Consider the following 13,219-nt stretch of genomic DNA (forward strand, 5'->3'; position numbering starts at 1 on the left):
TGGGATTACGTGTGAGCCTTTTCAATTGTCCGTGACTGTGTTCCGTATACACATATCGATCGCCCTCTCTAATTCCCAGACCTGGTGCCCTGCCCTTCTGTCTGGCTTGGGTGAAGCAGCATGGAGGCACCATGCTGGCCCCTGAGGGGTGGGGAAAGAACCTGGCGCCACTGAGCAGACGTCCCTTAATGGTAATCCTCCAGTGAGTCGGTGGCCTCCAAAGAGACCATGAGTGTGGCCTGTTGATGAGGAATGTAGTCATGGTCACACAAAAAAATCCCCAGTCTCTGCCTCAGGACCCCATGCATGGCCCATCATCCCTGCTGCAGAAAGAAACTGGACAGGACCTCCCCTTAGGAGCCTGTCAGCCCTCGTCACTAATCAGCCCAGGGGCTACTCAGAATGACTGGAGGCACTCACTTCCACCACCCCCACCCCCGCCAATTGCACTGCCCGCTCTCAGCCCCTGCCACCTGGGGAGCCCCACACCAGGCCAGGGCAATCAAGCTTGGCTTCTGCATGGCCGTGCAAATCTCACCATCAGCCAGACTCCTAAAATATTTATATTTATACATGCAGGGCTCAGACTTTCTTTCTACCCTAACAGGTAAGGACTGAGTATGGTTTGGAAAAGTTTGTTCATACCATGCGAGCAGACCTATCAGCAGTGGCTCACCTGGCCGGAAGGGCAGGGATCTCACCTACCAAAAGAGCTGAAAAGTTGGTCATTGTCATAATCCAGGCACTGAGGAAAATCATGTTAGTCTCGCCTTCCCTTTTATTCAGAGATTTGATTTCATTCATGCACAGGAAAAAGTCAAAATGCCTCTCCTGATGGATGCCCCTCTAGGGACTCATTGCTGGCACATTGAAGGGTGGGTGAGCACAATATATGTATTTATTTTCAAAGATAGCATGACATCTTACCATAGAGCTTTTGTGTCTACCCATTCTCTCAAAGGACTGTTAGAAAACTAGATAGTTGGCAAGAAAATCTAGAGAAAGGGAGGGAGGCAAGAAGGTCCATATTTTCAGCTAAGATGGATGGGTACATTCAAGCCTCAATTAGCAATTGTCCCCAAATATTCAGAAAATACCTTAGACTGGGGTTTTCTTTTCTTTTTTCTTTTCTATTCTTTTTTTTTTTTTTTTTTGACTGGAGTTTTCTGAGAGAAGATAGTGATAATTTGCCCATGTTAGTGATAGCTGTCCCCACAGAAAAAGTTCAGTTTATCTAAAAACTTAAGGTTTCACTAGCTTGTGCCTCTCATCAAATTGGCTTTGCAAGCATGGGAATTATTTTAAGTACTCTTAAATGGTATCATTTCCTAGTTGCAAATTATTTGGGTGTATTTTGAAACTAATTAAAAGGGAAATGTCCTATTTTGTAAAGAGCAGCATTTCTACATTTAAAAAATCAGATGTTCTCAGTGGGGAGCAGGGTTTTATCTTTGTCTGTGTTGGCTATTGCTAAGTGCATCCCAGATTGAAAATCTAAATGAAATAACTACAAGGATTTACATGGGGGAAGTTTATATTGGAAAAGCAGGAGGGAGACACATATATATATATAATACATAGACGATTTATCTGTGATTTTAGAAAGCCTTTTCTTGTCACATTTTTTTTTCTGTCTTGCTAGTTACTTGTTATTTCCCTGTGAGCATTACAAACATGGAGGGGTGCAGAGATGCCAGGCTCCATCATGGTGTCCAAAAATTGGCTTTGTACATATGCTAAATTAGAGACTGGCTGGCGGAAGCATTTCACAGATCCTGGATTGGCAGGGATTCCTCATGAAAGAAGACAGGGCCTCACGCCCAAGGGACTCATTCTCCAGCCAGCAGTCATGCAACATGCTCCATCCAGCAATCCAAAACCCTTTTTAAAATAAATTCTGAATCTTCATCAGGAATCATGTCCAGCCCAGGTAACATAGCCCCCAAAAGTCTAGTCCCCTTTCCTGTTTCATGAGGAAGAGACTATATTGAATCTTGCGTGGGCCAGAGCTGTGAGATTTATCACCAAAGGATCCAGATCATTTCAGTTGCCTCTAGCAGTGAATAGGCGCTACCCAGTGTTGAAGGAGGAAGGTAGGAATCTTATAGACAAACACCTTTCTGTTTTTGTCTTCCTTGGAAATAAACTGATGTGATGGTTCTGATGGAGGAAGAGTTAACGCAGCGGAGAAATGTATTAGACAGCCGGAGCAGATAAGTCCATGCCAAAAGGCTCCACCATCTGGGTCTTTCTCGCTTACTGTGTCAACCAGAAAATGCCTCTCTCACTTACAAGTAGCTGGTTGATAGCTTTAATGCTCCCAAGAGATATACTTTATTTTATGGACAACAATGAGTTTTAATTTAAAAAAACAGATTTTTTTTTTTTTACATAGTTCTTGTCATGGACCTTGGGTTCCTGCTTAATATTAGAGCTGAGTACAGGAGAGGAAGTAAGGAGACTTATTTTCTAAGCCAAGAAGTACTTTGGACTTAAATGATGACATGTGACAAGTTAAGGAACAGTTCTAAGTGGGGACATTAACTCCAGGTACTTTACCTTTCCTGTCAGGGTCCAGTGAAGAATTAAGAGCTGAACTCGGTGACCCTAGTCCCAATCAAGGCCCTAATGTGAAAGCTGGATCAGAGCCTTGCAGCCTTTTGGGTTCTGTCAATCCTTCACTGACCTGAGAGCAAGCTCTGTAAGAGCAAAGACCCTTGTCTGCCCATAGCACACTCAGTAAGCATCACTGAGTATATTCAGTGGGTTATATCTCAGTCAGTTCGAGCTGCTATAACAAGTACCATAGACTAGGTGGCTTGAACAGCAAACATTTATTTCTCACGGTTCTGGGGACTCAGAAGTCCAAGATCAAGGGGTAAGACAGTTTGGTTCCTGGTAAGAGTCTATTTCCTAGTTCATAGATGTCTGTTTTCTTGACTTTTCTTCACATGACAGAGAGAAAGATAATCTCTCCTGGGTCTCTTCTTTTAAGGGCACGAATCCCATCCAAGGGATTCACCCTCATGACCTAATCACCTCCCAAAGGCTTTACCTCCAAATACCATCACATTGGAGGTTAGGGCTTCAATATACAGATTTGGGGGAGATACAAACATTCAGACCATAGGAGGTTGATTGTCTCATCAGATGGCACCAGTGAAGCCAACATGTCAAGAGGTAGAGCAAGCTTTGCATCACAACCTGTAGAGTGTGGGAAAGTGCTTAAATAGGCATCGGAAGACTTGGGCCGTAGTCGTAGCTCTGCCCCCATCATGTTGAGTGACCTCCAGTTATTTATTGATCACATTTTTTAATCTCATTTATTTCTATTTCTTTTATCTCATTATTTCTAAAGTGACTGGGTAATTGCTGAGCTTTCTTCAGCCCCAATATTGTATGATTTAAGCCTTAGCCAACTATCTAAAAAATACATTCTCTGGATGATGAAAGATATCTACTAGGCTTATGTGGAAAAAGCCAGCATTGTTGGTAGAAAGAATTTCTCCAGGCACACAGCCTAAAGACTGTGACTCAGAAGCACTATCTTGCTCTTTCCCTTAACCAGTGCTCTTTCAGTGGAGGTAGGCAGCAGAAAGGGAAAGAGTAGGCACGGATACACAGCATAAGTGGGGAGGCAGAATATGGCTCCAGACAGCACTATGGTCTACAATGTAGTATTTAGAGCTAGCCAAGGACAAAGAGATGGACTTTGAGGCATTCAAACAGTTGTGGATGCCCCTCGGGCCAGAAATATTGCAGAGGGGAGTCGTAAGTGAGCTTAGAGTTGTCCCAGATCACCTCTGAGGTCTGTGCAACTCAACTACCCTGTGACTCTGACAGTACCAAGCCCTGTCCCCTGCCATACAATGGCACCCCAAGAGACCTTGCCAAGGACTTAAAGTAGTCCAGGCACTGTTCACCTCAACAGGGGTGGGGAGAGGAGGGAGGATGGAAAAGGGAGAAGTCACCTTTATTAACATATTTTCTAGTAGTACTTTTAAGGAATCATTCATTCCACTGTTCATGTTCATTTTCTTTGGTAGGTTTATTTTGGTTCAAAAAGTTGCTGTCTCAAGATATAAATAAATACACATCAGAAAACAGTATAATTAAGACAGTAGATTAGAGTAATATATCAAACATTTTTAGCTGATTGAAAACAAAGCTGTAAGAACTGACTTGACAAGGTACTGCTATCAAGAGTTTATCAACTTAGTTTTAACATCATATATCCAGTTCCCTCAGCAGTTCTAGTAAATGCAGTAGTGTGAAAAACAACACAGGCAATACTTGTGCACAGCATATCTGGTGTTGATGGCAAGTGTTAGACAAGTGTGGTTTCATTTGTTATTAACTGTGACTTAATAAAGTAATTGTACCGTGATCTCTTAGCTAACCTATAGTTCTTGGCTACCACAGCCCAATGCTTGTTGATTTCTGACTCTAAGAACTGGAAGTCTTTGGGGCATCTGACTGGCTCAGTCAGTAGAGCATGCAATTCTTGATCTCGGGGTTGTAGTTTCAAGCCCCATGATGGGTGTAGAGATTACTTAAAAACAAATAAATAAACTTAAAAATAAAGAACTGGAAGCCTTTTGGTGTTCACCCATCTGAAGATATTCATGCAAGTGTATTAAGGCATGTAATGATTAAAATAATATACCTCAGTTACCATAATGGAGTGAACTGTGCCTTCTCAAAAGCTACATCCATATCCTAATCCCCAGAACCCATAAATGGAACCTTATTTGGGAAAAGAGTCCTTAAGATGTAGTTAGGTTATTGAGATAAGATCCTCCTTGATCATCCAATGTCAAGAGTCCTTTCAAGTGACACACAGAAAAGGCCACATGGAGAGAGAGGCAGAGATGCAGCCAGCACAAGCTGGGAGCTGCCAGGAAGATTCTCCAGGGAGGGAAACTGTCCTGTTGACACCTCCAGTTCAAATATCTGCTTTCAGAGCTGTGAGAGGGTAAACTCCTGTTGTTGGAAGCAACCAGAGTTTGTGGTAATTGGTTATGGCAGCCTTAGGAAACTAATACACTTCAGATGAGTATATTTCAAAGGATGGACATCATTAATTGGGAACTCTAATATCTCTTCTCCTATTAAATTCATAGTAGGTCTTACTGATAATAAAAAACAAAGAACACTGACTTACAACTTATTAGGGGTGCCTGGATGGCTCAGTTGGTTGAGCGTCCTGCTCTTGACTTTGGCTCAGGTCATGATCTCACAGTTGGTGGGTTTGAGCCCCACCTCAGGCTCTGCACTGACAGCATGGAGCCTGCTTGGGATTCTCTCACTCTCCTCTTTCTCTGCCTCTCCCCTGCTCATGATGTGCTCTCTCTCTCTCTCTCAAAATAAATAATTTGGTTCAAAAAGTTGCTGTCTCAAGACATAAATACACATCAGAAAACAGTACAATTAAGACAGTAGATTAGGGTAATATATCAAACATTTTTAGCTGATTGAAAACAAAGCTGTAAGAACTGACTTGACAAAAAAAAAACCCTATTAATAATATTACTAATTAGGAATATTAGATCTCTTTTGAGATAAACATTTTTGCTCACATAATAGCTGTCCATAAATTCCACCTTCTGAATGATCCACAGTTTTCTTAAGCTTTTTAAAAAATATTTTTAGTGTTGGAGCACCTGGGTGGCTCAGTTGGTTAAGTGGCCGACTTTGACTCAGGGCCTGATCTTGCAGTTTGTCGTTCGAGCCCCACATTGGACTCTGTGCTGACAGCTCAGAGCCTGGAACCTGCTTCAGATTCTGTATCTCCCCCTCTTTCTGCCCCTCCTTCACTCCTTCTCTCTCTCTCTCTCTCTCTCTCTCTCTCTCAAAAGTAAAAATATTTTTAATGTTTATTTATTTTTGAGAAAGTGTGAGTGGGGGAGGGGCAGAGAGACGGGTACAGAAGCTCTTAAACGGGCTCTGTGCTGACAACAGACTGCCCTATGCAGAGCTTGAACTCACAAGCTGTGAGATCATGACCTGAGCTAAAATCAAGAGTCAGACGCTTAACCAACTGAGCCACCCAGGCGCCCCTTAAGATTTTTTGTAGAAAGAAACACCCCATTATCAGACAAAGGGGCTTCATTTTGATATTCCTCCATCCTGGAGAAACCTGTTTCTGTGTCAGACACATACTCTTCAATAACCTCTCCATTTTAAACTGTTCCAGGCTCATAGAGTAATAGTACTAATAAAATTCTGCTGTTTTATTATACATTTATCAAATAGTCACCTATCTGGTCTTTTAGCCAGAATTCATTGGCCTTTTCTCAACAGCTATGTCTCAATACATCTTTTAACAACTATTCTCCGACATAAACTTCATTTCAAATTTAGAATATGATGTTAATCAGTTTACCAGTTCACAATTGAGGATGAACAATTTATAGTGTTTGTGACAATATTGGATTTATTACCAAATGAGTGATTTTTTTAATAACAGCACATTGGTTTTTGCTTGCTTTTCACAATCCAGTTCAGTATCTGAGCAACTCTGCTTGACGATTCACTTCTGTTAGAAAAACTAGGAAAACATTCACGTTGTACTGGGTGTACTACCTATTTCTCCTTTCACATATTAAGATGATCTCTTGAAAGAACTTTAGACTCCACCGTTACCTTCAATTTCTTTTTCTTCTTATTTAAATACTTATTAAATACCTATACATGCTATCCAGGTAAAAGAAACCAACATTTGGAAGGGCCATTTCAGTAGATGGTAGTAAGGACTGACTTAGCTTAGGTGTGAGCCAGTATGTTCGGATTTATATAAAAACCAAGAGGGGCACCTGGGTCGCTCAGTCAGTTAAGTGTCTGACTTCAGCTCAGGTCATGATATCACATCTCATGAGTTCAAGTCCCGTGTCAGGCTTTTGCTGACAGCTCAGAGCCTGGAGCCTGCTTCAGATTCTGTGTCTTTCCCTCTCTCTACCCCTCCCCCACTTACACCCTGTCTCTCTCTCTCCTCCAAAAACAAACATTAAAAAAAAAAAAAACTGGGGCGCCTGGGTGGCTCAGTCGGTTAAGCGTCCGACTTCGGCTCAGGTCATGATCTCACAGTCCGTGAGTTCGAGCCCCGCGTCGGGCTCTGTGCTGACAGCTCAGAGCCTGGAGCCTGTTTCAGATTCTGTGTCTCCCTCTCTCTCTGCCCCTCCCCTATTCATGCTCTGTCTCTGTCTCAAAAATAATAAACGTTAAAAAAAATTAAAAAAAAAAAAACTGAGAAATATCCTGGAAAGGAAGTTTATTGTCAGAATTCTCCAGTCCTGAAGTTACCTTCTGAGGGGAACCCAAGACTCATCCCTTAAGTGGATAGAGCAAGGTGGCTGTTTACTCCTTATCACAATGAAAATTAGGAGTGTAATTATAGAAAGAAAGCAGAATATCAACAATGGCTCCATTTGATCACCAGTGGAGGTCAAGTAAATGTGAGATATGTCACCAAATCTATCAAAGAAAAGAGCTATGAGAGGGAAATTAAAAAATGAAAGAATTTCATTAAACAGTTTACATTTCTTTACTCCACCAGCTCCTATAGTTTAAAGGGAAAGGATTAAATAAGCCCCCAGTGTTACATTGCATTAGAATCTTTGAGCTTCTGGGATGCCTGGGTGGCTCAGTCAGTTGAGCATCTGACTTTGGCTCAGGTCATGATCTCATGGTTCATGGGTTCAAGCTCCATGTTAGGCTCTGTGCAGACAGCTCTAGAGCCTGGAGCCTGCTTGGGATTCTGTGTCTCCCTCTTCTGTCCCTCCCCTGCTCGTGTGCTCGCTCTCTCTCTCTCTCTCTCTCAAAAATAAACATTAATTAAAAAAAAATTTAGGCTCTTTGAGCTGCTACCGTAGCTACAAAATGGTCAGTCCAACTCCACAGTTCAGTATTAGAAAGTCAGTATGATCTTTCACTAAACTGTGTCCTCAGATCAGCATTTATCCAAAAAAAAGGAAGTGTTTTTAATTTTCCTCGTGCTCTTTGTTCAGTTGTTTCAGAATTTTGATGGTCAAGAGGCGTTATCTATTGAAATCCTAAACAAACACTTCTAAGATCAAATTAATCATCTATACACACTGTCTCTCTCTCTCTCCAAAATTCCACCTGTCGTTTCTGCTGGGTCTCCTCCCTCCATCTTTGGAACATGCCTCCCAACTGAACACACACACACACACAGAACAATGAGAAAGGAATTTTCCAGTACCGGGAGAAGGACAGCCAGTCAATGCCCAGGGCTTAGAGGCTGGGAAGCCGGACTTTGTAGCAGAGCCTATGTTTATTGTTATGTCTTCCCAGACAGTCTGCCAGCTGCATGTGCAGGTGATTATTCTCCTGTGTTAACATATAGGCTCAGCTACTGTAACAAAAAGACCCAAAGCTGCAGTGGCTCAAACCAAAAGAAGTTTATTTCTCTCTCACCTAACTGTTCAGAGGCAGGCAAGTGGTCCCGGTGGGTGGGTAGCCCTCTTCCTCCAGGCCATTGAGAGACCAAGTTGCTTCTGCCTTGTTGCTATGACACCTTAATCTATGAGGCTGAGACTCACTCCATACTGTGTTTGAGTTCCAGCCTATGAGATGGGAGAAGAGAAAGTAGAGGGCAGATGGCTTCCTTAAGGGATTAAACATTACACGCACCACTTCTGTTCCATTCACATCCTAGCTGTAAATGGGGCTGGGACATGCAGGATTTAAGACATAAAACTCAAAGGAAGAGGCAAGAATGGAAGCTGGGGCCAGGAGCAGTCTCTGCTACATCTGTACAGCCACCACGTGATGTCTGCTCTGTTGTATGTATGTGTCACCTTGTATTGCAATTTTTCATATTCTGTTTTATTGCATTTTTTTTTTTTACTTAAGTCATGTCTATACCTAGTGTGGGGCTCAGACTCATAATCCTGAGATCAAGAGTTGCATGCTCTTCCAGCTGAGCTAGCCAGGTACCCCAAGAAGGGTGCATTTTAAAATACTTTTAGTTGTGGTAAAAAAAAAAAAATCACATAAAATATACCATTGTAGCTATTTAAAGTGTACAGCTCAGTAGTATTAAGTATATACATATGGTTGTACAACCAATCTCCAGAATGTTTCATCTTGCAAAACTAGTTTTAAGTCCTCAAAATCCCAGTGCTTTAATATCCATTAATGCTTCTTTAATCTAGTTTATAGATGGTAGGCATTATCTGTTCTTTGATTATGCATAATTATATATTAGAAGTATGTGTAAAGGCTCATAATAAATTTCAGCTAACTTTTTAAAAACTTATTGTTCTGTACAAAATGACAAAGATTGAAATCTTACATACTTAAAACTACAGAATACTTAAAATATTAGATATTTTTCATTTTTCTACCATAAAATACATACTAAGCTGAGACGTTAATCGAGCAGTATATTTTTACTTCTACCCAAAAAGAAGTAATAAAGGTGTGTATTTCTATTATTTGAAAGAGGGGGTTCTCTTGAGGCAATTGACCAGAGGAGAGTTATGCAGAGAATGCTGAATGTCAAAGCCAGAAAGAAACTCAGAACCCATCTTGTCAGTTTAGAAACTGAGGCCCCATACACCTCCCACTTTTATCTCAGGAATGCCTCCATCTGTGGTGTATTTTCCACGGCAGATAAAAATGAGTTGCCAAAAGAATAATTCTGAATATATATAATGTTATTTAGCTTTGGGAGAAAGTAAAGACTGACCTTTATGAGATGTGGTAATTTTTCCCATATTATTATAAGTTACTAAACATATAACATTTTTTTTAATGTTTATTTTTTAGAGAGAGCATGTGTGTGTGCACAAGTGGGGGGAGGGGCAGAGAGCAAGAGAGACACAGAATCCAAAGCAGGCTCCAGGCTCTGAGCTGTCAGCATAGAGTCTGACATGGGGCTCGAACTCAAGAACAGTGAGATCATGCCCTGAGCTGAAGTCGGCCACTTAACCGACTGAGCCACCCGGGTGCCCCTAAACATATAACATTCTTCAAACCCCTTTGAAAAACTGAAAAATTGGTATTCATAATGGCTGGATTTAAGAACACTATAATGTAAGCCATATTGTTAAGCAAATGGGTGAATATAAAGTTAGTGTAACATCCTAGCAAACCAACACTTTTTACCAACCTTCTTAGGAGTTAAATGTTTGGCCAGCCAGCCGGATGTCATACCCTCACAGGCTGGGCATATCATCCAGATGAAGAGCAGTGGGACCCCTATTTCGAGTTTAGAAAGAACGTTTGCCAAATCTGTCCAGAGGAGGGCAACTCAGCAGTGAGAGGAAGTTGAATCTGTATCATAGGCTTTCAGAGAGACAGCTATTAGAACTAGGAGTGTTAGAAGACCAAGCACTTAGGAAATACAGTAACCATCCTGAGACATTTATAGGACTGCCCCATGGCCATGCTTACACAAAAGCAGGGAAGTCACTTGCCAAGAGGATAGAAGGACATACTTCCCTGGACAGAGCTTCTTGGGGGTAACTTTGAAGACCCCTCCCAACTCTTTTTTTTTTAACATTTTATTTATTTTTGAGAGACAGAGAGAGACAGTGTGAGTCAGGGAGGGGCACAGAGAGAGGGAGACAGACCCCTCCCAACTCTAAGACTGATTCTCTGTGATTCTTACTCTAGGACCTCAGTTACTGATCATGTTTACAAAATAGAAGAAAGAATCTGTCATACTTAAGAATGTGGCACCTGCTTCTTACTGCAAGAACCTAACATACATGGAAAAAAACAGCGTTGGTGTGTGTGCATGTGAGAGAGAGAGAGATAGATGGGGAGAGAGAGAGCATATGCAGGGCAAGCAGATTTCCCCATCTGACTCTCTAGGTAATCTTCCCAGATAGGGCAGCTGTTCTGTGCCCACCCTACCCTAGGAACTCTGAGGGCTTCAACTCATGGTTGGACTTGAATGAGTTTATCTCCTCTACCTGGTTATGGAGACAAGACTAATATGCCTAAGATGACATAGAAACCAGGGGACATTCTGGAGCTCTTTTTCCTCACAGTCTTCATTCTTTCATTTTCCTCCCTATCCCTTGCTCTCCTTTCTTTAAAATTAAAAAAAAAAAAAAATTAACTCACTATCTGTATGCCAGTGCCTTAATCACAACCACTTCCATTCAAAAATGCACACAACCTGGTGTTCGCTTCAGCAGCACATATACTAAAATTGGAACGATACAGAGAAGACTAGCAAGTCCCTGTATAAGGATGACACACAGATGTGTGAAGCACTCCCTATTTTTATGTCCTCAGTCCTGGCATGCCTCCGGAGCTGAAGGTCCACTCCAGTTCCTCCCATCAAGGCTGGGTGCTCATGGCCACAAGGTTTCTCCTTCCTCTATGGTACTCTCTATACTTTTCCCCTCCTCACAATCAAAGCTCTGGCATGGAAACAAAAAATGCATACAACCCAAAAAAAGATCAAAACCTCTCGCTCCATCCTGCCTTCTTAGGCAAACAGCACCCAAGTAGCATTTGTTGCCAAAATACATTAAATGTGGCTTGAGAAATCAGCTTATACACAGTCCAGATTTAAATCTTTAAAATCATCCTCTTCCCTAGACCAAAACAGCAACAGATGGGTAAAGGAAGAAACGGAATGTGGTCACATTTTATACCAGCAGTATAGACCTTTTCAGATTGCAGTAAGTCATTTGCCATCCACAACCTATGGTCTTCCATTCCTGCTGAGGCACGGATTCAAGATTCTGGGTTTGGGGTTTCTGAGTTGGAACAAAAACATTTAGCAGGTGGCTGTATATTTATTTTTTTTAAATCAGGCAGTTGTGAGTCTGGTACCCTGAAGACCACAGCACCCATAGGCAAGTAGACTCTAGATATTTAATATCTGATTTCATTCAAAATGAAAGTTCTAAGATTGGACAGGTGGACAGGCTGGCTCCCACTATCTGTGAGTAAATTTGGCCCCTTCGGGGATTCTCCTTAATGCCAGGAGACCAGCTCCCTGTGTTTTCTTTTCAGTTTGGCATTGCGGAACATAACCACGAGACACACTCCCTGTTACCATTTGGGTATAGTCCTGGTATGAGGACACTGGGTTATCGAAAACAGGTCAAGCTAGTATGAGCTCAGAACCAACCCCAAGTGAGTGGGCACCAGGAAATGGGAGTTTAAATTTGAATGGTCCTTTTTTAAAAAGTAAGTTTTGTATACACATTAAAATGAGCATATATATTTTTTTTAAATCTAACCTTTATTAACCATTTATATTACACCATTTTGAATCCTCACCAATCCCTGAGTTGGACATTATTATCATCCCCATTTTTCAGATGAGGAAACCGAGGCACAGTGAGGTTAAGGAACTGCCCGGTCTCTTACAGAGCCAGTTATTGGCACAGTTGGAACATAGACTTGCTGGATCCAGAGCTGGTTTAAAGGGAGACCGTGAGGGGCGCCTGGGTGGCGCAGTTGGTTAAGCGTCCGACTTCAGCCAGGTCACGATCTCGCGGTCCGTGAGTTCGAGCCCCGCGTCAGGCTCTGGGCTGATGGCTCAGAGCCTGAAGCCTGTTTCCGATTCTTTGTCTCCCTCTCTCTCTGCCCCTCCCCCGTTCATGCTCTGTCTCTCTCTGTCCCAAAAATAAATAAACGTTAAAGGGAGACCGTGAGAGTTGGAATTTCATGGCCAGTCCTTTGGAGCCTAAATGAGCGTGTAATTTGACCTAGCGTTTGCACTTCTAGGATGTATCCTAAGGGAATATTCAGACAAGTGCTCTGAAATGAATGTTCTGGGATATTCGTTACAGCTTTGTGTGTAATCTTTTCAGTATCAGGGCAAATGTCACCTCCTCAAAGAAGCTGTTTTGCTGCCCTACTCAAGTACCAATGACCCCTAGCATGCTATCCTGGTACTAAATTCTGTCCTCTTGATAGCTCTTTCCACAGCCTGCAATTGTTTATTGGTTTACTCATTTATTAGTTGCTTTCCTAACTGGAATGTAAGTTCCATGTAGGCAGGGACCTGTTATCTCTATTACCTAAAATAGTACCTGGCACATAAACAGTATTCAGTAAATATGTGTTGGAAAAAATGAAAGAATTAATAGCAAAACATTGGGGAAATTTAAACTCTGAGCCATTAGGAGATTGATTAGGTAAATTATGGTATATCTATGCAATAGAATACTGTGCAGTCATAACAAATGGTTGTGGAAATTTTCTCCTTCATAGAGGTGTACTC

At 41.8% G+C, this 13,219-nt stretch overlaps 1 protein-coding gene and 1 non-coding gene across 9 annotated transcripts in view; both read left to right on the forward strand.

Moving 5' to 3' along the window:
* Positions 1-13,219, forward strand: part of CLYBL (citramalyl-CoA lyase) — a 260,795-nt gene that overhangs the window by 183,711 nt on the left and 63,865 nt on the right. The gene's annotated exons all lie outside the window — the stretch shown is intronic.
* On the forward strand, positions 11,156-11,261 carry LOC123581589. The gene has a single exon (XR_006703843.1). It is a non-coding gene; the product is annotated as a U6 spliceosomal RNA (small nuclear RNA).

The sequence above is a fragment of the Leopardus geoffroyi genome, chromosome A1, assembly GCF_018350155.1.
Source record: "Leopardus geoffroyi isolate Oge1 chromosome A1, O.geoffroyi_Oge1_pat1.0, whole genome shotgun sequence".
Taxonomy (NCBI): Eukaryota; Metazoa; Chordata; class Mammalia; order Carnivora; family Felidae; genus Leopardus; species Leopardus geoffroyi.